We start from the raw sequence: 24,698 nt of genomic DNA on the forward strand, positions 1-24,698 counted from the left end.
TAAAAAGAAAAAAAAAAAAAAAAGGAGATCCCAGAGATGGGGGGGGGAGGGGAGGGGTAGGTCTCATCTGAGCAAATTCTCTCTTCACCTAAGTAGTATGCCACCTCACCAGTATCACAAATGAGTCCAGCCTACTGCTCTGGTGGGGTCTCAGAGCTCCTGCTGCAGCTGTTCAGTAATTAAATACCTGCAGACCCAAAGAGCCAAGTTAATACCATTAGTCATGGGCACCTGCTCTGGGAGCAGGGGTGGCAACGGGAGGTGGTGGGTGATGCCACAGGCCTGCAGGTGCATGAGAAGCACAAGGCAGCTAGGGGTCAGTGTGATGGGAAGCTGTTGGTGCCTCCAGAGGCATGAGAAATATGTCAGCCTCCCCACTCCAAAATGTGGAGGGACTGTCATAGTACGTTACCAGCTCCTTTCTGGGGTCATGAAATATCCCTCCATAAACATTTTCATTACAGTTTATCACGCTACAACAAAAAAAAACTAGCAGCCCCATGGATCTCCTCATTTACTGTCCCACTAAGCCAGGAATAAAAGCCTAGACTCCCTTTTGTTTGTTTTACCATCTTAAAATTTTTCTTGCTTCCAGCTATCTCAACACTTACGCAATCAAAAAAGTTTTATCATACCTCAGGGCCAAACAAACATCACCTATTTGCCAGCTTTTTTGTCCTCCCACATCCCTCTGGGAAGATATAAATAATAATGATAAATGACCATGACATGACAACAAATAGGAAATAATTTTAAAGAATTAAGAGCTATTTTTATTGTTTAGGAAAGAGATCAAAATCAGCTTCCTACCCTTCAGTGCCTTTCCCATCGCCCCCCAGCGCCACCCATACAGGGTGGATTCTGCACTGCAAGCCAGGGATCTCGGGGATATACAGTAATTCCTTACAGCTTGCTAAAGCATTACGAGCTCTAAGCTGCATGTCTGTAATAAAAGACTGCAAACCCAAGAACTGCCTGAGGAATGGAGTACCCTGAGAAGTCTGAAATTCAGTTCAAACAAACTCCAGCACACATTCAAAAGGATATTCACATAGTTGTATGTGAATACAGGTCTGCTCCTTTCAGCTCAGTCTTCACCCACAGCCAAATCAAATTGTTTCTCCAAATGCTAAAGCATTTGCTGAGCTTCAGCATATCCCCTGAGCATTTACACCGCCAGCATCTCTTTCCCAGCAGCTCATTTTCCTCGACCCCAGGCTCCAGCAGACCCCTTACCTCTGATGCTACTCAGTGGTGGGACTTTAAGGTCTGACAACTTTCTGCAGAGCTCAGAAGCTGTTGAAGCCCTCCATGCCGCCAGCTGCCTCCCTGTCCCTCCCCAGTGGGGAAGTCCTGGGATAAGGCAGGGGTGGGAAGCCGGCAGCCAGCACAGCAGAGTGCCGGGCAGGCGGGAGGGAAAGAGCCAGAGACTGATCGCATCAAAGGTAGGAGGCCTGGTGGGGATCAGAGAGAGGAAGATACGCATCTAAATAATTCAGACACTAATAAAAGCTTTAGGTTGGGTTCTGTTCAAGACGTGAGATGAAGCTGAATTTCAATGCAATTCAGGCTGCCATCAGTGCGGAGTGCGGTGTTACTTAATAACCCGACACTGACAAACCAACGTTATTTTAAGAGTATTCCACATAAAGTTAATGAGGAAAGTGGCTTTGCCTGGTTTTGTATTTTTATAGCTTTAGGTTGAAATTCTACCACGGGAAGATTTAGGGAACTTCAAGTCTGACCTCTACAGGCAGACTGTTGAAATAGGTACAGTATCTTTCGATCACAGATTGTACACAGGACGTTTAGAAATTGGACGAAGGTAACGAATCATCAGGTAACACATGGAATATCTAGTTGTCATCATTGCATCTCTAAAGCCATCTTTTAAAAACACTACTATCTGTAGCATCATCTGCGGTAATCTGTATTCTACAAATGTCTTCTTGTAAAACGTATAGAGGGTGCAGCAACACCAGAAAAAGCACATACAGCATGAAAGTTTTTATATTCAAAAGTGTTACGGGGGTTTGTTTCTGCTTTTTATTATCATCCCTCCCCCTTCCTCCCCAATCTTCCATATGATCTGCTCTTTCAGAGCTACAGAAATAAACATTACTTTGAAACCGGTAACATTCATTTGCATTTTGCAAAACTGATGTTTTTAAATGCCCTGATTGGTGCCACCTTTTTCTAATCAGAACCAACCACTCTAACAAACTACCCTTTGTCCGAGGAACCCATCCCCTCTGTTCCCACCAACCTACAGCACATGTTGCTATAGCTACCCTGCATGTCTATTTACCACACAAGTGATCAAAGGCAGCCGACAATACACATACACACACACACACAAAAATCCTCACCAGGCTTCCTATCGAGCAACGTCCAGCCACTAATTAACTGATACACTCCCAGCCTCCGGACTCTGCACACTTGTTTTTTCTATTTGTCATGGTACACACACAAAAAAAGAAGCATTCTCTGAGATGCTCATTCTTCCTTTACAGACCAAACAAACAACAAAACATCCCAGGATGGACTTTAAAAGAGAATTTCTGAAAGCAAGGCGAAGGACTACAGCACTCCAGCGTAAGAATACAGCTTTTCTACTGAGGAACATACTAAGGGTTTTAAAAGGTATGCAAAAGAAAATAGGAAATAAGAAACACATGCCAAGAACTTCAACAGCTGTAAGGAAAAGGCAAGATTTTTGAATTTTGCATGTGTTTTGCACTGAAATTGCATGCAGCATTTATTCACTTGGTGAATTACATGCACACTAAAAGTTGTATGACTATAGTCATGATAAGTAATTGTATTCACTTAATGTGCCTTAAAACCACAATTTTTCATTTTTAGGTGGCCTGTCAAGTTAACAGTCGTTCTGTTGAATCTCTTTATGTGATAAAGAGTGCAAGTCTACCTCGATCAAAGTCAGTGGGACTTCAATAGAAAGAGGCCAAAATAAGGATCTGCATTTGTTGTCAGTGCTGCTTCTGTGAACTGCACTTCAGGGATATGTTATGGGTAAAAGTGAGTGAAAATGAAGTATTATAATTAATCACACTTTTGATTTTCTGTGAGGTAGGCTTAGGGAAGTTAGACCACAGTGTGCTCTCTAGTTCTGCAGCAAACTCAGGGAATCCAACCACTTAACTGTGTCCACCCACACAAAATCACCTCTTCACCACATTAAGACCAAGCATATTCTCAGGAATTCCCATCACTTGCAAGCTTCCTTACTTAGGAATTGCTTTGTAAGTAATAAACTGAGGCAAATACTCTGCAAAGAAGGAAATGTGTTACCTGTAAAGTGTTTCTTAACAGGTTATTTGGGCTTTTTTCTTTTGCAACCATGCCAGATACCTTTGAAAAAATTGTACTTCTACTTCCTAACACTAGTCGTACAGTATGCTAGCATACCCAAATGGGTGTATTTCCTGTGGATTCTCAAACTTTTACAGGTAAACTGTGACCAGTGTACCTTCCCAGGTGTCACATGCACAGAAGTAGGATCGAAATTTTCCCATTTTGGTTACCGGCACTTATATGCGAGGTCATTCTATCAGACTGCAAGGAGACACCTGTTTCAGAGGTTTTCAACTGTCACCTAAAAATGAGTGCTTCTTTACACAGTCTCATTTACAAATCTCAGCACAACATTTACAACTTCTGTTACCTGCTAGAGAGTATTTGCCTGGCACAGTAGTAAAGTAGGCTGAATCTTATCAACTCCACAGGCTGCATATTACATTTCTACAGTACTTCTTGCACTTCTTTTGGGGAAATCAATGTGTTTGTCTCGCTGTGTGCTACTGTCCAGCACCTGTGGGCTGTCATCACCATAATACATGGTTTCATTCGAACACCCACAACACACTGCCTGCACAATGGTTAACTCTGCAACCTGGAATTAAGATATAGCTCCTACCAAGAGCTTCTCAAAGTGGGAGCATTTGCTCTCAGAGTCTGAGAAGAGGAAGGAGTTAATCCACACCCTCCCTGCCTTAGACTCAGCTGGTCTAAGGATGAGGAAGGGAGCACGGGGGAAGGGCAGAGAAAGTAACAGGACAAGGAGGGAGGGAGGACTGCAAGGTGGAAGAGCAGGTTAAAAAAGGTCTCTCTTGCTTTGGATAGGGGGACCATAAAAAGGCCAACAGACAAGTCACCTCCTGCATGTTCCTCTTTCCCACAACAATTTCAAACTAGAAGCAGGCGCAAGGGCTCCAGCTGCACATGACTTTCCTGTTCCTAAGCGTCTGCCGTAATGGATTTCTTCAACATTTCGTGCAGTTAGTCCATAGCTCATCACCACCTTCTGGTCCCACTAAAACATTAAGTCTGCTGCCAGGGCCTAACGCACCTCTTCCTTGACTTCCACTTCCCTGGGTGTTGCCTCCGGGGCCCTAGCAGCGCACATGGCCTTTCCCCGCCAAACGGCAAGTATTTGTGCACAACACAACCACCAAACCAGGAGAAATACTTCTACATTGTTCACTTGGCACGGGGGAGAGAAACCGCGCTCACAGGGGCAGGTGTTTAAATAAGCTCTGGCAGCGCTTCAGCTGCTGCTTCCCTCCCTCCCTCCCAAAATCCCTCGGGCAGGGGGCGGGAGGCAGGGATGCAGGGGGGCCCGGACCCCTCGCTGGGCTCCAGCGGGGGAAGGAGGGGAGGCACGCACCTACAAGGACGGGACAGGCCCTGCAGGAATAAGCCCGCCTGTGCCTGCACCTTTTTTTAGGCTGGAATGTCTCTCCCCTTCTCTTGGAGGGGGAGGGAGGGTGCGTGTGTGTATTAGCATTTCTCCCTTTTCTCTATTCTGACTTACTTGCCTTGCTCTTTCAACCCAATAATCTTCATTACCCGTGAAGCCTCATTCTTTAGGCAGAAATATTTCAGGAGAGTAAAGTGCAAGTTTCACAGAGCCTTTTACTTTTTATTACTGCCATCCTGAAACATTCCTGCTTCTTTCTGATTCCTCATTGGCAACCTCTGTGCCAAAGTACCCTCTTGTGGGGATAATGGTTTCTGATGACTACATGCATCCAACTGCGCAACCCGAGTATATAAAATGCCCTTCATTTTGCTTCGCAAGGACAAGAATTGCCCTCTATCTTTGAAGAGTTATAAAAGTGGTGTTTTTTTTTTTGGCTGGTGGAAAAAGAAATACCTTTCCTGCTCCCATTACCCCATTACCTATATTCTCTCTTTCTGCACTCTTCCCCACCTCCTATAACTTATAGAAAACTGATGTAAGGAAGCTGAGTTTTCCCACCATGGTTTCAGAAAGCAAGCAGAAAACAAATGGTCCATTTGCACTACAGGTGCAAAATCCTCACAAATGCTTTCCTTGGACATGCACTATGAAAGTCCCACTGAAAGCTGAATGAGTAACACCCACACAGAAAAAAAAAAAAACAAACAACAACCTAGAAAACTCTCATTTCCTCATATTTACCCACTGTCTACCTAGAAAATAACATATGAAGTGCAAGTTTCGGAAGTGGACTGGCAAGGGTTTTTAAACTGGGACAGATCTCTGATTCAGTCTTAAGATACAGCCCAGCCAGTTTTCCTTGCTCCCACAAGGCTCTTCTAACCATGCATTGTTGTAAAACTATGCACAGTGAGAATCAAAATCATTTTGCCACTGTGCCTTTTAACTGGGAGAGTAAGAAGAATAAATGCTCCTTTTGTCTCCTCAGGTGAATAGAAGTCTTTAAAAAAAAAAAAAAAAAATCGAAGAAACCCAACGAACCTCATTTGAATAATCTTAGGGAAAAAAAAGAAATCCCTAGAAAACCCATTTTAGAGCACTTTTGTGAAGCTGTAAAACAGCTTGAAACTACTACATTTTTAAACAAAATCAGAAGATTAAAGCCCTGACAGGCAGGGAACTCATGCAGAGCTGTTTAATAAATTATCCCTGGGCTGAATTATTGACATATTTAGGCTTATAACACAGCAAGTTCTTTCCTTTCTCATGTCACAAACAGGGCTGCAAGACAGAATACACAATGCGTTTAAAGCATGGCAAACTGGAGTTGACTTACAGCCCTCACAAACCACTCTCATGCCCCGTACAAACCCAGAACCACACAATGACCTGCATGGCATTGCTGCCGACCAGAAGAATTAAGCAAAACCCCTCCAAATGGTACTGCCCGGGGGTCTGCGAGGCTGCCGCTCCTTACCTGCCTCATGGTGAGATTCCCATCATCCATCCAGCCGGTATGGGGCTGCTCACACCGCGCTGCTGTCCGCAGGGCAGAAATCCATCAAGTCCCCCACTGTAAGCGAGTTTCCCTCCCTCCTTTTCTTCCCTATTATTTCCCCCCCCCACACACACCTTTTTATCTTTTGCTGGGGGGGGGGGGGGGGGGGGGGGGGGAAGTCTTAAGACAATGTCAAGTTTCCCAGCCTATTAAAAGTCAGGAGCGGGGAGGCAACTGTCCGCCTGGCTCTTATTTCAAACCACAGCCCAGGGATGTAGTAGTTGGCTGAATTGGGCCATGAAACAGCCTCGCCAATCAGGAGGAAGGGGAGGGAGGCAGAGCTCATAAAGGCTGCCTACATGAGGATTAGGAAAGCTTTCAAGGTTTTAAAAGACTGAAAGCAGCTGGAAACAGTGTCTAGGGCTACAAAGAGGGAAGTCAATTTGCGGTGTAAGAGATTATTCCCATTCTCATCTAACTGCTCTGGGTCTGCTTAAAGCTTAACAGGCTCCCAGGACTTCGGCAAGAAAATGTAAATGTCCTGTTGAAACTACCGAAACATCAGTGTGACGCAGAAACCCTTCACAGCCTCCCGGTGAAGTGGCAACATCTCCTGCGAGTCGGAGCCACACGAGCTCCAGAAGCACTGATTTCCTCATGGCAGATTATAAAGTAAATTACACAATGACAAGAGCAGGAAGTAGTAAAATACAGCCTGCCATTTACATCAAGAGCAAGTGCCTGTCTGCCGGAAGGAACAGAGTGCATGTGTGAATCCACAGGCTTTGGAAATGGTTTGTTGCAAAGCTTTTTTTGTCTTGGTGGTAAATAGTTCAATCATCCTTAGCATTAGCCTGGTGTTTGCTTTCCCTTCTTTAGAGAGGGCAATTTCCTCGTTCCTGAAGCTTAGTTCCTTGTGCAAGAGAACGCTGGACCCCAAGTGCAACTTTAAAGAAAAACAGCAATATATTCTTCTATTTTTTGTTTAGATTTTAACAATGAGATCAGCTTGTATTTGCTGCTTCTCGGTGGCTTTTAGGAAAATAAACAGGCAAAAAGAAAAATCCTAGAGCTAAAGTGTCATCACTGAGTTACACCTTTCTTGAGTTAAAACAAAAGTGTGGGGAAATACAAACCTGCAAATTCATACCTCCAGAGTGTTTGCTTCTAAGTTAATATCAGTTCAGAAGCTTGTAGTCTCTCTGTTCCACTCTAAATGGAAATCTGCCTTTTGATCTTAGGGAACAATCAGGCAAATCTGATGTCTGAAAAACAGCCTTGATATCGTGGCTTTGCTTCTGCAAGGGCTTTATCTCCCAAAGTGAAAAGTAGTCACTATCCATAAAAATTCCTATCAGTACAAGAAATCTTATTGAATTGAGTTGCAGAAAAAAAATGTTACAATGATGTGCTGCCAAGATTTTAATTAAAAGCTTCCTAAAATATATTTCCTTTTAACTTACGATAAACTTCAACACTGGCTATGTCACACGGACCGGAAAAGAAGATCTGAAAAATGTATTCATTTGGTTTCCTATTTAAAAGCAATAATTGTTTTTTTCTCACAAGTGCAACCAAGAAAGGAGTTTGCGTAATACTGCCACTGTCTAGCTCAGAGGCAAAGCATGGATGGAAGGAAAACTTGATTTAAAGCACTATTGTACTTAATCCAGGACTGACTGTACTCTTGACTGGTCTTTTTTTTCAGGTGGAAGAATCCAGTTGTATGTTTTAACATACAACACAAACCAGGTATTTCTAGGGCTCAACACAGCACACTGCATGAGGGTATGACTAGCCATTCACATAAGCCAATGCGGAGACAACTTAGTGATCCCTCCAGTGACAGTCTAGTCCTGCACACTTACATAACAGGTCAAAGCAGCTGCAACTCATAGAGTGAGGTGCATTAAGAGCACTTAAAAGGAATATTTGTCCTCCTTATTCCCCAAACATAGCTCAGTAGACACATGTCACTGGGAATTCCTATGTGATATGCAAAGGCCTTTTACTGTGGTTAAGCACAGCAGAATCCTTTCCAGGAAGCATTCAAAGTAGAAAAATGTTTTTCTAAAGTTTCTTGAGCCTTGGGGATAAAATTCCCTGGTGAAGGTGATTTAGCAAAAGATGCAAAATTTATGAAATTAGTAAGGGTTATAGAGAATTAATCCCCAAACCTTATATTTGGTTTCAGGGCTTCAAGATAGGATTCCGAGGACAGTTTGAAAATTTCATGTGGAAACATAGCAAGACTCAGTAAGAACTGCAATGTTATAAGCGTAGTATAAATACTACACATATATAAATAAATAAAACATAAAGCCAGGTTAAATAGGGCTTTGAGCAACCTGGTCTAGTGGAAGCTGTGGCGGGGGGGGTTGTAACTAAGTGATCTTTAAGGTCACTTCCAAACCACTCTATGATTCTATGATAAATAAACTTTTCTGGAAATACACATCTTTTCATATACAACACGGACTCCTTACAGGATGGAATGGGAATTGCACTTTTTCTGAAAACTCAGCAAAATGAGGCATCGAAAAATAAGTTAGTTCTATAGCATGAAAACTCATTTTTAGTGGTAGCAAAAAAAAAAAAAAAAAAAAAATCATCAATGACACTTGTTCAGGGTGGGGTGTGACTACCTTTTTACTGTAATAACTGAGTGTCCCAGACAGCCTCCATTCTAATTCTGCCTTTCACTTTCCACCTTTGAGGAGTACACACTGTGCTCAACCCAAACAGTATCAGGACTATCACATACGGTGGATTCAAAAAACTGGGTTCTGCACTCGATTTCTTAAGGTCTTCTGAGTGGCATGAGAGCAAGAGAGGGGTTCCATACATGAACTGGTTTTAAAGGTACTAAGAGTCCAAAGACACAATGGTACAGCTAGATGTAAGGAAGTGGAATTGCTATTTGGGATGCAAGAAAATTCATGTGGTGGATTTTTACACCTTCCTCTGAATACCCAGTTTCACATCTATAATCCATGTGTGTGTGCATGAGAAAGTCATACGGTCTTTAGGAAAATTAAGACCCTGTCCTTGAAGAAGGAACCTTTTACAGTCTGCGCAGTGGAAACCTGCAGAGGTAAGGGCAGCCAGAGGAGGTGCTGTCAAATGTAAATTCAAGCATCACTGAGAGCAAAGATCTTTATAAACGAGACCAAGTCATGTCTGAGAGCCTGATAGTTTTAGAGGATTCTTACAGAATTAATTCAAGTTAAAAGATGGCCACAAGTACACCAAACTTTGGCAGTTTTACCTTAACTGGAGTTTATCTTAACTGAAGTTACCTATTCTGTTAACTCCAGTTACCACCTAGCAATGGTCAGATCGCCCTTATCAAATCTCAGTTTAACCTGCCCTCAGAGTTATGAGTGACTTCACCACGCAGAGAAGTTACCAGAGTAGCTCTGACCTAACTGCAGGCATCTGCCACACTCCTTATCACACGTTAAACACCTCCCAGGCAAAAAGGGCAGACACACAAGTTCTCTATCTAGCTTCACTTCTCTAGCACCGTATCGTCCCATTTACTAAAGCAGAGGCAAGGCAGGATACCTTTAGCTGGGCTTCCATTGCAAGCACAACTGACCAGCAGGAACTTCAGTATGTCATATGGTCCATGCTGTTCTGCTCCTGACCTGGCAAAAGTAGTTATCAGGTACTTGTGAGTACTCAGGGTGTTGGGTGCTAACTCACAATCCTGTCTCATAGTGCTACTTGAGATAGATAAATTTAGCCTGTGTCCTGAGCCGACTTAAGTAGACGAAAAACTTTGACAGTTCCTCTGAACATGCACCAAAACCCACCACCATGTAATACCAGTTACAAATTACACATTATATACAAATATCACGTATTTTCAGTAAAATCTATTGAATTTTGTGTCATATGTTGTCAGCATGTCAACTCATTCTGGAAAAGCTTAGCTGAGTTTAGTGGGATGAAGCTCAGTTCGGTGTTCATCAACGCAGCAGACAAGTTTGAAGGTTTGAAGTTGTGTCAAGGCAAGAACAACAATCTTGATACCAAAAACGTAGCACTGTTCCAAAACTTTAAATGTCTGCTTCTTCTGAACTGTTAACTAAACTTTCCTTAATTAGATTATTTACAATAATTTACCAAACACAGGAACAGTTTTGAACTGGTGGGCCAAATGAGAAGCAACCTAATGTGGAATTACTCATACGCTGGAGTTCTTTCTGTGTAATACAATTTTATGTAGTCCAAACCAAGCTAGGTCTTTACCAGTTGCAGAGGGAGTAAAGAACGGGAAGTACAGAAAAGGACCTTCTCTCATTAGCTGAATTCCAGCTGCCATGGAAAGCCTTCTGGACCCACGGAATTCAATATATGCTAAAGATAGAACCACCACTCTGTCTCTTTACAGAGCTGTGCCAAATAGAGACAGACCAGACCCCAGGATCTGATTATATGGCAGGAGTGAAAGAGTTGCAGCAGGGAAAAACACAACCCAGCACATAGGTTAGAAAGAAACAAACCTAGATTGAAAATTAACATCTTCAGGTATGAAGTCAATCGCAAATATATCACCTTTAATTTGCAATATCAGTAACTGATAGAGGCATGTTGGGGTGGGAGGGTTGGTTTTATTTTTGTTTTTCAGTTAAGTAAGCAGCTAAACTGTTGCACTTTGAGAGGAAAAGGTAAAATTCGCACCCACACTATTGGTGTGGAAATGAATTTCTAATGTTTTTTTATAGTCCCTCCCCTTGGCAGTTTCAAATTGGCACTTGCAGGAAGAGCAGGATGTCCAGAACAAAAAATACTATTTAATAACCCCAGATGACACCAGTATATATATATAATTCAAGGCAACACAGGAATGTAAAAATAACCTCTAGGAAAATTGGCACAAAATATGAGGTTGCAAGATGAAGACAAATTTCTGAGAAGACAGTATAAAAAATGAAAAAAAACCTGAAATAGTGTTAACGTGAAAACCTGTTCTCAAGATGTGAAAGCGTCACACAATGATTTTAAAATATATAGTTAATATTTGTGAGTATAAGAATGTGCAGAATTGGTTCTCACAAAGTTGTACTTAACTGCTTTTATCAACATCCCTGCAGTGAATACAATGAAGATAAACTAATTACCCTGGCAGAGTATCTGACTCATGGGTATCTATCTAAATGTTCACACTTTTTCCAGCGGAAGTTTAAAAATAAGACCAGCAATGTCAGACATCCTTAAATTTACAAGGATGCACTGAAAGCCACTGCACAAAGAAGTCCTTAAGGCAGACCTTTGGGAAATTCATTGCCTTTCAAGGAAGATGATTCAGCCTTTTGGCAGGGTATCACTAAACCTAGCAAAAATCAGAAAGATCAGAGATCAGAGCATCCTGCAGTCCTCTTGGTGGAGTGGTCCTTAGATAACCACTTGCCTTCACCTGGTTATTTACAGCATCTTTCCAACTGTTCTGATCTCACTTGGGGCTGCACCAGCTGCAGGCAGGAAAGAAGGGAAGATGTCTCCAGGACAACCTTTTCCTCCATCACTGATGCAGTTTAAGTAATCCACAGCTCAGGCAGACAGGTGGTTAAAAAAAAGAGATCCATCTGCATTTGCCTTAATGACAACACCGACTGGACTTTTTGATTAATGTATTTTAATGAGAAGAAAAATATCTGCTGGATTTCATTTTATCACATTTGCTACGAGGCAGAAACTTGATCTGCTAGGCAGAAAGAGTTCGTGCACATTCATGTGTAATAAATTAGTGACAACAGGGCTCTGACAGTCTAATTCAAAATTATATGGAAGTATAGTAAGCTAAAAAGACTGAAAAGATGCTATAAGGGTTCAGAGTTTTTAAAACATCTGTTCTCTAGTATATGTAAGTGCAGAATTAAATGGAAATTGTAGTTAGTTTGCCATTGTTTCTCTTGTTTTATCTCCTAGGGTTTTTACAATTAGTTGATATTTAGGTGATAATTATACCCCATTGCTCTTAAAAGTAATAGCAAATATTTAAATGGCACATTTTTTTTTCTTAATATTCCAGTCCTAAGAATCCTCCATGAAAACAAGAATGACAAAGTAATAAGACAAGAATTGCCTTACATTTCTGTAACCCTTACCAGCATAGAAAAAAAGTAACTTTAATTGCATTTTGTATCAACTGGTATTTAGCAACTGATTGCAAAAATCAGTCATATGCTGACTCAAGCTAAGCAAAGAAAGATTCAGGCAAAGAGCAAAAGTTGTATAATATATACCTTTTACAGCCAAACATCAAGCAGTAGCTGTCAAAATCAATACTATTCTGCTATGCCAGGAGTTATATCCAAACATATGATCACACAGATTCAGTGAAGAGTCATATGGCCACAATTTTACTGAAACAAGTTAAACCAAACTGCTAAACAGTAACCTGAAGCAAGCAGGTACCTACTCAAGCTCCCATTATCTGCATGTTAGCTCATACTGTCAAACAGTGCAAACCCCTGCATACAGCAGGTTAGATATATCATATCCCACACAGAAGCCTGTGTTAGAAGTGAGAAACTGTAAGTACTGCCAGGACTATGCCATGTCCAGAAAGAATTACAGAGAGAGCTACTCTGTGTTGCAAAACTTTCTAAGACAGAAGTGCTGGCATTATAATGTCTTTTCAACCTCCCAGCTGAGGCAAGGCATTAATGTGGAAAGCTGGAATATTTTTGCACCATTTTTCCTTCTCCACATTTCTTGTTTCTGGTATTTCAAAATTTCCCTGGAATGACACTACACAGCTATTGTTGTACTGAGGTAAAAAAGGAGATCAGGCATCTCTCTACCAATCCCATGAAGCAAACTGCCATTTGAGGGACAACTGAACAATATTTCACTGACTTGAAAACAGAAGTTTCAGTTCAGATCAACAGAGCCAAAGCTGTCTAAAAGTTCAAGCCAGACTAAACCCTTTTGTTTCATTTTTCTAGCCAGAAAAAAAATCGTTAACAGTCTGCATTTTCTTGTGAAATCTATTTTCCTGAGAAAATTGCTTTTCAAAGTTGAACCTCTCCAAGAGTATTCTGGTAGGGAATTCTCATTTATCTCTTCTCTTGAGTGCCCCAGCTACCCATGCCAGCTGCCTGCCATATGGAAAAAAGGCTACTGTGAAACAGGCAACCTCTTGGGACAAGAGATGTCTGTCAGCTATAGGGTCACATGGAAACATTGTGAAGTAAAGTGACTCAGGATTGTACCTTAAACAGTATACGATATTGATAAAATACAAACTACAACCTGTTAACTACTTGTATGTCTATGGGCAAGGCATTTCATCTCCTCCATTTTAATTCATGAACTGTAGTGAAGCTGCCTCTACTTTCCTGTGGATAATAAAGGAATCTATAAATACTAAACCATTTTTAAATATTATTGTAATCAGGGCAGCAGAGGCTCTTCCATAAGCAGGAATGGAAGACATAAAAAGACTAATCTTTGTAGATGTGATTACAAGTTTCTGGGCTATATGTAAGTAGCCCGAATGGAAAAGTCAGTATTAATCAGACAACACAAGCAGCAGGCTACTGAAATTTCTTCTAGAAAACTGTGTGTGTGTGTGTGTGCATATGCTTGAATGTGTAAGAGAAATATATTCTTGACGTAAAAATATATGCATATGCTTGGACTTTTTCCATGAAAAAGAAGTCTTAAGGTTGTCTTCCTTGCAACTTGGTGAAATATTTCCCTAGGCAGGATATCAATAGGCTAGGATACCCTAGCTATTCCTACCAGGATTGCAGTGTTCGTGGTGAGATGAGGTCTGCAGGGGCTGGGGAATGGCAACAAAAAGCCTAAAGCCAAAACTGAAGTCCTTCGACTCTGTTCAGGAAAACCACTTTATACAACTGAGCATTTGCTAACATATGACTCATGATTTGACTTTTGAAGTTCACTGGGGTTACCATCAAGGTCAGATTACTTGTGAAATTTTGAATTACTATCCCTTCCCACTGCTTCAGCAAGAAGCCCTTGGTACTGACTACGTAATATATTTATGTGGGAAGTTTTACACACACACACACACACACACACACACACAAAAAATCCCATTCTTCTAATTTCAAATGAGAAAAACAGGCAAAGAATTTAGAAGAAAATCAAAAGAACCTTTTTACCAGAGGATTTTAAATTAAGTAATTCAAGGATGTGCTCAGATACCACAAAGCATTAGTCACAGCAGTAAAATAAGAGGCAGTTTCAGAGAGTCCTCCCTATCACATTAATACTTTTTCTCACCGGAAGCATTGCTTAAAATTATTTATGTCTACACCAGCTAAGGAAGAGTTGAAATGGTATACTTATAAATTGGCCCATTGGGAGGACTGCTCTGGGGGGACTGCTCTGGTCTGGTCAGGTCTCACCCTCCTACCTATGCCAAGTAGCCCTTTTTTAACCTTTAAACCGTTTTCAGATGGTACTTTTATGAGCCACTGGACCTCATTCCTTTTAATTACAGGCATACATAGTGTAGGTTTACCAGTTTCCAAAACAATTTTTGCTTTATTTAGCTCACAATTCCAGATGTGTCCCCTCTTCAGGCCTCCCTGTTAAATGGCAGTGGCAATAAAGGACAGCGAGTGCAGAGATAATGTACTTCTCCGGGTTCCAGGCAAAACAGTTTTATAATCCCATCCTTTGATTCTTGTTTTATAAGCTAGCCTCATAAAAAACACTAAAAAAAAAACCCAACAAACAAAACAAACCCCAAAATCCCCAACCAACCAACAAAACCAACAGCCTGGTCCATGAAAACTGTATTTTCATAGTTGGTGTTAAACTTTTTCATGAAGATACTTAGAAAATCTAATGAAGCAACTCAGAAAATATTATTTGAGCAAAAATCGTAGAATATGAGGCCCAGCCCAGAACTAAAATGCTCACTACTAGACTTTAATTTTTGCATGTCTTATTTCCATAGCTTAATATTAGTCTGTGTTTGTCACTTCAGTGCCAAAATTTGCAGATAATTGCCCAGTGTATCCTATTCCATGAGTACACGTTTATTTACAGGAAGAGTCACCCATTCTAACCCTTGCCTGCGACACATTCTCCAACATCATTATTTTGCACCAACTGCAGGAAAAATAAAACCAAACAGAAGTAGCTGCCACTGCACATTACTCCAACAGAGAAGGTTAATGCATGCCTCCTTTTAAGCTATTTCATATAGATTTTGATCCCTAGGGCTGCACTTTGTCACATATGTTCATTTTCTCCCTCTTGATCCAGCATCTTCCTTAGATCTCACTTTACTATTATACAGTATGAAACTGTAATGATATGCAAAGATTCTAACTCCCGTTTCATAAGGGCTTTTTTTCTGCATGCCCCTTAGGCACCAAGAAAGTCCGTCGTGTCAAAGGGGGGAGTGGTGTCCTAATAAGCTTGTCAGCTCCAGCCACCCACATTTTCAGTGCTCTCAGTTTCCCATCTACCACCTGCAATTAACAGTGAAGAACTTCGTACTGCACGGTACTGTAGACCAAAATTAAACATGAAGATCACTGAGCACCCACAAAGTGTGTGTTGAGTTGTGCAGCCATGTTGCCCGATTACCAAATCCCATGGTAGTCATTGACTTTGCTGTTCTGCTTTTACGTGCATACTCAGGAGTGGAAGCATATCTACACGGTATAGTGCACTTCGCACTAAAAAGAGAGAGAAAGAAGAATCATGTTGAAGATTCAAAGTGAAAGACTTGCGTGATTTAAACACAGTTTCCATATATCTTTTATCAAAGGAACTCTGAATTCACTGGGATCTTCAGATAACTAATAACCACCTGCTTCTCTAAGTAGTTCATAGACTGGGAAAATCAAGTCCACCACACAAAAAGGACAAAGCACAGAGTCCTTCAGGAAAAGGTGATGACATTTCAGCAGGGGGGGCTCTGTGGGCTATCCCAGCATCCTTTGCTTTAAGGCTGTGGGGCACAGAAAAATGCACTTGCCGTATCCACATTTTAGACTTCAGAAGCATAAAGCTCTGACCACGTGCAGCTTTGAAGCTGAAAAGGAAGGGAAAGCACCCAAAATGCAAAGTCTAAAATGTCAGAAGCTGTCAATACAGACAGAAACATCATTATTGCTACAGCTTTATGTGACTCAGAATCCTGCAAATAAAGCACATGCACAACTGCCTTTGTAAATTGGTAACTGCTTCAAGGGAGGGATCTAAAATGGCAGAAGCTGTCAATACAGACAGAAACATCATTATTGCTACAGCTTTATGTGACTCAGAATCCTGCAAATAAATCACATGCACAACTGCCTTTGTAAATTGGTAACTGCTTCAAGGGAGGGATCTGCACTTACCTCATTATTTTGGGGCCTTCCTGTGAGTTCCCATGTTCAACCCTTTGGGAAACCAGTAAAGCCTTCAGAGTACTGAGGGCACTTATGGGCATTCTGTAGGTGAAGAGTAATGTGTGTTCACCACCCTGCTCACTCCAGTGACTCTTTGCACCCATTAATCTTCCACTTTTGATAAATGAAACTGATATATAAATAAATAAAGCAGAAAGAGAAAGCAGGTAATAGGGGAATCATGAATCTCAAGCATTTTTACATGTTTACCTTTCAGTAGGTCTCTTCGAGAGATATTATCATCAGCATTTTACAAATATTAGCAGGGTATTTGGTGCACATTTCATTAAGATGTTGCAGTATCTCAAACAGGTGATAGGGGTTGCTATGGTTACTGTATTCTCTTAAGCTGAATACCAAATAGGTTCACAAGATATATATTTTTGCTTGTTATGTAAAATATTAGTCACCCAACTGGCATTTGCTTATGCACCCCTTTTATTTCTTCAAGGACTTTCATCTCCATCTTTCAGATAAAGTGAATTTTGGTACTGTTTAGAAAAACAAGAGGTCACTAACCATTCTCCTCCTTCTGAAAAGGGTACAAGTTAGGTAGCTCATTGTGTAGCCTGTTTATAATTAAATCGAAAAATGACTGCTTTACTGTGCTGGAATTGTGAGCGCTTTTATTTCAGAGGATTTAATGAGTCATGGAAACATGTTTACAAGGCAACAAGCCCACACTACACAAAGAACTCAATATTATTATGGCAACAGACCATATAGCTTTTAGTGGCCTGAACCCTTTGTCTCACATTCAGACACAGTCCTGAGTTTGTCCCATCACCTACATTTGATCCAATGTTTCTTTCAGACCAGTTACTTTTTTGCCAGTGGACCTGAAGATGATATTTAGGAAGTTTATTATCAGGTAAGCAAACTGGGAGGAAAATGTGTCACATCAAATCATGACAATTTAATAAGATATTACTCATGGGCAAATGCTTTCAAATGCTTTCATGCCCTGCCTACTCAAAAGGGCAGGTTGAAAGGAATTACTGTAAAGATATCAAATTTGATATTTTTATCCCTGTCCCCTCTCTGAAACAACTAAATTAAAGGTCGGTCATGCTTGCTGCTTTTAATTTTACTTTGTTTCTTAAGATACACAGAATGTAAATAAATACAGAGTTCATTTTTATTACAATTAAAACAGTCACCGTTTAGGGCCACTGTGACTGTCACACACCTGGTGCCTTATTTTAAGAATTTTCACTGTCATGGGTTGTAGTCGTAGGGTAGAATCCTGCTACTATGGAACTCATTTACAGTGGTAACAACACCATTTTTACTGAGCTGAATGCGACTGGGATTCCATCCATGTGCCCCTGGTAACCTGATTGTGATCAGAAGAAAAAAAAAGATTCCAAGCATCAAATTACTTGGATGTATTTGGACACCTGTTGGTGTAGTATACTAGTGTTAAGAATCAGTTCAGTTTTGAGAAAGATTAAGCAAGAGCAAATATGCTCACAACTTCCAGATCCACTTTCACAGCTTGTACCCAAAGAAGTTCCTGGGAAACTGATTAATATTTTGCATTCTGAGGAAGCAAATTTTTATAGCAGGCCTGAGCAACAGGGTAGGTATTTGCAGAGGATAATATATTGAGCAGATCTAAGCACTAACTAGGCACTTACCTTACATATTTTGAAGTGCACAGTGTTGCATATTTCTAGAACCAAAAATGGACATAACATGTTCTTGCAAGGTGTTACCATGTTAACAACTAGAGCACCTTCTGTTAAAACTATTAATATGTGGCTTATCACTTCATAAGAGCTTGAAATCACATTGCAAGAACAATAAGCGCATGTGATACATATGAAGTCAATCTGCAAACACAGTAATAAGCATTCAGCATTTTTGTGCTGTAGTTAGAAGAGGTAAAATTGTCATGTTTTTTCTACAATTGCCACTTTGTTATCCACAGAATAACCCATCCATCCTCACTCTGTTTTGGGGTTCCTTTCTGAAGTGTAAGTTTTTGTTGCCTCCTCATCCCTCAGCACACACCAGTCTGACTTGCAAAGTTTGAAGGTGATGATGAAGTCAAACACCAGAAGGCTTAGCAATTTTAAGGAAATCTGTTCCCAGACCCTCTGTTTACCCTGCTAACCCTCTGTTTACCAAGTAGATATAATTTATCATAATGATTCTGTCACTGGTTTTGGTATTTAGGTGCCTGTGTCAGAATACAGTGATGATTACAGAAAAAATGATGATTGTAGGAATATGCATGAAAAAGTGGATGGGTGATAAATGAGGAGACAGAAGTGGGAAAAGAAAAAACCATAAGTCTTCCACGCAAATATGCACATCTACTTAAAATAGAATAATAAACTCATGAATAACAAACTTACGAATACACAAAACCTGAAAAAGCCACCAGAAGATCAGAAAGAGACACTGCTCAGGAAAACACCTGCCCCCCCCCCCCCTCCAGCTTTTCTTATATACAGCTAAGAAGTGGGGAGGAAAGCCCTGCAGCTGCCTTGCCTCGCTTCCCTCCCTTACACTGGGCACTGCCCATCACCCTGCCCTTGTAACCACAAAGAATTTGCAAGCTTTAATGTCAAGTAGCTTAGAAAATGGAGTCCCCTCAGGGCAGCCGTGACACTGGTTTCTTGTAGGAACAGCCCAAGCTTTCTATCTGCAGGGAAAAGCTATAGTTCGTAGTTCTGGAGGCTTCTCAGCTGAGCTTTGGATCCAAATTTAGCAATATTAAAATAAATTTAAATAACCATGTACAACAGGCAGCTCTATTGCTCCTTGCTGATAATGCCATCTGTAACACTGTAAGACTTATTCCTCTACTTCCTGATGTATGACATGAACTTTTGTTCTAAATCTTTCCAATGCATAAAGTTGATTTCTGCATCCAAAAAGAAGATGGCATAGTTTCTAATTTTTTTTTCCTAGTTTGAATGATTGTAAAGGAAGCACAGTATAGCTGCATATCAGAAATATACTATATTACAGTTTATGCCCCAGCACTACTACTATCATCAAGTCTCTATGCTGTAAAATCTCTGTAGTTAAAGAGCCCACAAGAGTCTGCATACTTGAAATTTGTGATACATTTTCTCCCAGCATATCCTTAGCTGCTTTGGACAAAAGAATTTTTGTTAAGGACCAGCTTTCTTGCTTGTGAAAATATGCTGAAACGACTGAACTCTGACCATTAAAGCAGTGTGCATTCCACATTAGCCTATGGCAACAGGATATCCTGATAGTCAGCATAGAGGGGATAAAAACACCAGCAAATAAACTTCAGAATAACTGAAACCGTTCCACTTAAAGTATGTGGATATCAATCTGTCTTGCTCATTTTCATATTCCTTCTGTCTTTCCTAATTTAACACATCAGTTTGGTTTGGGTTTGTTTTCTTTTTTCCTTCAGAAGAGGTACCTAGCAAATCCAATCACTGAATTTTTGTATCAAACAAACAACGCAGTTTTCAATGTCATGTCCACACAGGTGAGAAATGAGTTCAATACCAGGGCAGATTGTATCAATAGATACAATGACTTTGTGGAAACAATATCATTCTTTTAGTTTCTACATCCTCCAAGATACATGCAAAAACTAGGTTTCCTCATAGTGTGATAAACTTTTATCCCTGTATGCACTTACAGGTTTCTGTTCCTTATTTCTTCCTAGATGCAGGGATAGTAAATATTAGAGAATTCTGGCATAAATCCCATGATTTCGCTCTGTGAATTATCAGTTTCATACTATTTGTGGGTGTGAACAGGTGAGTCCTTACCGCTATGCTCAGAAAATATGCAGATCTAGAATTAATATCCAAGCATGAACTCTTTTTGGAGATAAATTTTATTCATTTTGCAAAAAAATGAAGAAAAGCAATATAACTTCACCTTCAGACTGAGCTTACTCTCCAAGCTCGTCTATTAATAGTATTTCCTTACAGGAATTCCTTTATCTTAACTTAGTGAATTTTTCCTCTTACTCATGCTTCCTTTATTTTAGGGGCAGTTGATGAAACCGCATTTGTGATAATAATTCAGTAGAACATCATCAGACTTGTCCAAGATATTAACACTTGTGAAGAGAGTGGAATGAGAAGAGCGTCCTGTCACCCCTATCTGTGTCCAAGAGCAGTGGTGTTGACAAATGGCTAGCTGCCATCTTATTCTTCTTTTCAATCTCATAAAAAAGACCCCTCAAAGGAGAACAATTTTTATTCTGCTGAGGCTTTGTTATTTCTCTATTTCATCAGCCCTGGCATTAATACAATACTGGGGTGATTTAACCTAGGAGTGTGGAAATTACCCAAGGGATGTGCTTATTTTTCTAACAAAAGTTCAGGCTTGCTATTCTTAGAATCTATGGTATGTCATCAGTGTCAAAGGCCAAATAGTTTCAAATAATTTCTTGAAATGTTTAGGAATCAAGTATATCCTGAATTTGACGAGTCTCTGTTCTTTCATGCCATTCACAAGCACATGGGGGGGGTGTGCTGCAGAAAGAATCCATCTTGCCAGTATGCTCTTGAACACTCCCAGCTTAGGTTCTCACCAGGATGAACATATATTTAAGAGAGCAGACTAACCTCACCAGTGAGCAGTTCTCAAGGCTACGTCTCTGTCTGTACAAAGGCTGGACTGGGGAGCTTGAAGCCAACTTATTTTTGAGGCCAGTTTCCACTGCATGGGGCTCCTTACACACATATGTTTATCTGGCAGTTCAGTATCTCAGTCAGACTCAGCCAACTGGCTGAGCATGTCACCAAGAACACACAAAGACAACACCCAGAGGATATTAACACAAAATCCTCTAAGCAATTGTGTCAACAGGTTATGGGTAGATCAAGGAGAAAGGGTGCTTTCAGGCACTCACAAGATCTGTTTCTGAGAGTGTTGTAGATCTACAGCATCACTCTGATAGCTGTATCTTAACAGCTCTATGCTTCTTCACAGATTTTTGTACTGAGTTTTCCATTTTACCTTTTTATGAACAAAGAGGGTGACCAAACCAAAAAGCAATACCAAGATAAGTAGCTCTTTCATTTAAAACTGACAATAGATTTTTAACCAAATTCTGTCTCCTTATCTTTGTCATAAGGGTGATTAATAGAAAGTACTAGTGATGAATGCAAGACACTTCACAGAAATCAAGAAGTAAGACTGAAAAATCAAGTCCAAACCTTTTCTTTCACATGGAAAGGGTTAGGTAATACAATTATTTCATTCGAAGCAGTGGCCATCTGTTATGCTTTGTAGAAAGAATGGCAAACAATGTTAAAAACATCCATTACATGCAACAGAGAAGAAGAAAGCATGTTTATTTAGCAAACGTTAATGTTCCTGAAAGATGTTTGATTAGAGTCTGGAATTTATCAGCATTTGCTAGAGCTCAGCCTAGAGGACAAGCATCGTCAATACACATTGTCAACAGACATTAACAAATAGTCCCATCTCCATGTGAAAAAAAGAGTGATTCGGCTCTTCCAATCACAACACTAGGTGCAGAATCCTCTACAAAACATGACATATGCTTTTTTTTACATCCTTTTCCAAGAGACATCTTATAGCACCTCCCTGATCTGCTAGCAATGGCCTTTATTCCTGTGTGGTATGAAGTTACAGATCCAAAAAAAGAAACACAACAAAGGCCATTAGAAACAAACATGGGGCATTCCCAGCAGAATCATAAGGCTTTAAACTTTCACAGGAAAACTTTGTACAGAAAGAAAGAGTAATGCAGTTATGCATCAGAAGAAAACTGAAACAGTTTGTTGATAAAAAAGACAATGTTAAGAAGCATGTAGCACATGTGCAAAACTGAAAGTAAGCCAGTATTTCTGTTTTGTTTGGGTGGTTAATTCTTAACAAACATATAAATATTTTAAACAAAAAAAAAAAAACCTCAATATTGAAGCTTGCCTGCTGCTGCAGCTGCCAGATGTCATCATGGATACTCTAATGGGAAAAGAAAGAACGATGCTAAACTTCAAATTGAGATTTCCTGTGAACTTTGATTTGAAGTCAGCCCAATAATAGAAGGAAGAAATACACTGCTTTGTTCATCCCCACCGTAAGAACAGCTACCCACCAGGACTGTTTTCTTTGCACTGCTCCTCAGTGTAGCCTGAACGATTTACTCTTTGTTATGGTGCCATTTTGCTACAGCATAAGTTAATGAAAGCAATAGCTTTTGTATTAGAAAAAGGAGGGGGAAAAGGGAAGAGTAGTCACAGCCTTATTAAATGTGTATATATATATATATACACACATACTTTTTAAGGTTCCATTCAAATCAAAGAGTAGATGTCCATTGTCTGATCCACTGCCCATGATTAATGCAGTATTTCCCCCAAATCAGAAATTCCTGTGTTAGGAGCAGCACAAGAGAGGGACAGTGGGGTTATATAAAAGTGGGGATAACTTTCCCAATTGTGCCTCTTTCTATACCATGACCAGCAAAAATAATTAACTCTGAATAAAATTTTGTTTTGCACATGGTTGGTAGAAGGGCTGAAAGCAAGCTCTGCCACTTGACTTCATTTGAAATTAGGGGGATTTAATGATTTTCAGGATAAAGCACAACATTGTCCCAGTAGCAGTTTACCTATTTGTGAAAGCCTGGAAAAGCCAGTGGTACTTTTAGCACGCAAATGCACTGCAGCTTGCAGCTGCAAGTTTTTCCTACACAGGTTCTCACTAAGAAACCACATTCACCAGGCCAGGAACTGGAAGCCCCTACACACGTGGTTGAGAAGTCCATGTAAGTTTTATGATCACTCTCTTCAGTTCATATTACTGCTTTCTGCTGGGTTCTGAATTTCCCATAAGTGACTGCACATTTGTGATTTGTACATACCTATCCTGGAACAGCTTAAAGTGGCTGTAAGATTTTGGTTCCTCCTAGACTTTTAGCAATAATGGGCTTTAATATTTGAATCCCTTTCAATGGAACAAGGATACACTAGAGGCTGTGGGGAGGAGTATATGGTCTCCAAATTAAAAGAGTGCATGGAAATGCTTTTACCCAATTAGCACAGGCACAGGGGCTACTGTAACACAGCTGCAGCTGTTGGAGAAGAGCATGCAGGCTGATACGAGCGCATGGCTGGGTCTGAATGGGATAAGGATCCTGCTCTCTTTTTAAGAAAATATCATCTGTATAGCCCCTCCACCTCTGCTCTTCTCAAACTTTCTAGGGGCTTAATGTCAAGCATAACTGCTTTTAGTCCCGTCTGTGCTGAGCCATTAACTTTTGCGCAGTATCGCACACCTCTTTACCACTTTGCATGTCACAAACATCCAATTTAACTCCATGTAACACTTGATTGAGCAGCTATGACAATGTATGAGTTTGGAGCACAAGTAACAATCAGTAATACACACAGGATGGAAATGGTACCAGCTCCTGTCACAGGGACTGTATTCTCAGTCATCTGTCTTGGGGAATGCTCAAAGACTACCATAACTGAGACGTTACTCTATGAGATAATGAGGAGCTGCCATTTTCTACAGTTCTGTCACAAGGCGCAGGCTATTTGATCTTTTCTATGAAGCCTCAGCCCAGATACCAAGTCATTATATGAGAACTGAAGGTTTATTTTTTTTTTTAAAGGGATTTAGCCTTTAGACTGTTACTGAGAGAGAGCTGACAATCTGACCCGAATATAACCCCATGATCTGAAAGCCAGAGGCTAGAGAAAAAGAATGCAGAATTGTCTTTAACGTGTTATGATTTTTAAGCTAAAATATTATGATTGTGAAAAAGATGAAACCTTGTAAGAGGTTAATGCATTTTGAAAGCTATCCATCTTGTGCAGGTAAGAAGACACTCTCCTCGTGCTCACGTCAGCCTAGGCAAGGAACTCATGGAAGAGAAAATGCATCCTGCTACAGGCAGGCTCCCTTCCTCTGCTGATCAGATGCAGAAAAGGTTGTGTAAAACACACCATCTTTCAGTTTAAATACCTGTTGCTTTAAACAGCCTTCTGACTCCACGTCATTCATCAGCTTTAGCTCTGGCTTTGCAGCCTCCGGACTATAAAAATCTTTGTTTCTGAAGACCACTCACAAATTACCCCATTTCCCACAACTG

The 24,698-nt window shown here is 40.5% G+C and overlaps 1 protein-coding gene across 2 annotated transcripts in view; it reads right to left on the bottom strand.

Moving 5' to 3' along the window:
• The window catches only part of MID1 (midline 1), a 249,557-nt gene that overhangs the window by 143,142 nt on the left and 81,717 nt on the right, over window positions 1-24,698 (bottom strand). The window contains exon 1 of one of the 2 annotated variants that reach the window (XM_061459903.1): window positions 6,201-6,322. The exons of the other annotated variant lie outside the window; for it this stretch is intronic. The gene's annotated coding sequence lies outside the window, so the exon portion shown is untranslated. Of the gene's footprint in view, window positions 1-6,200; window positions 6,323-24,698 lie in introns of those variants that run through there. 2 annotated transcript variants of the gene reach the window in all.

This window comes from Pezoporus flaviventris, unplaced genomic scaffold (assembly GCF_033815535.1).
Source record: "Pezoporus flaviventris isolate CSIRO_AGI_PZ_B2104156 unplaced genomic scaffold, CSIRO_AGI_Pfla_v1 ptg000030l, whole genome shotgun sequence".
Lineage (NCBI taxonomy): Eukaryota > Metazoa > Chordata > Aves > Psittaciformes > Psittacidae > Pezoporus > Pezoporus flaviventris.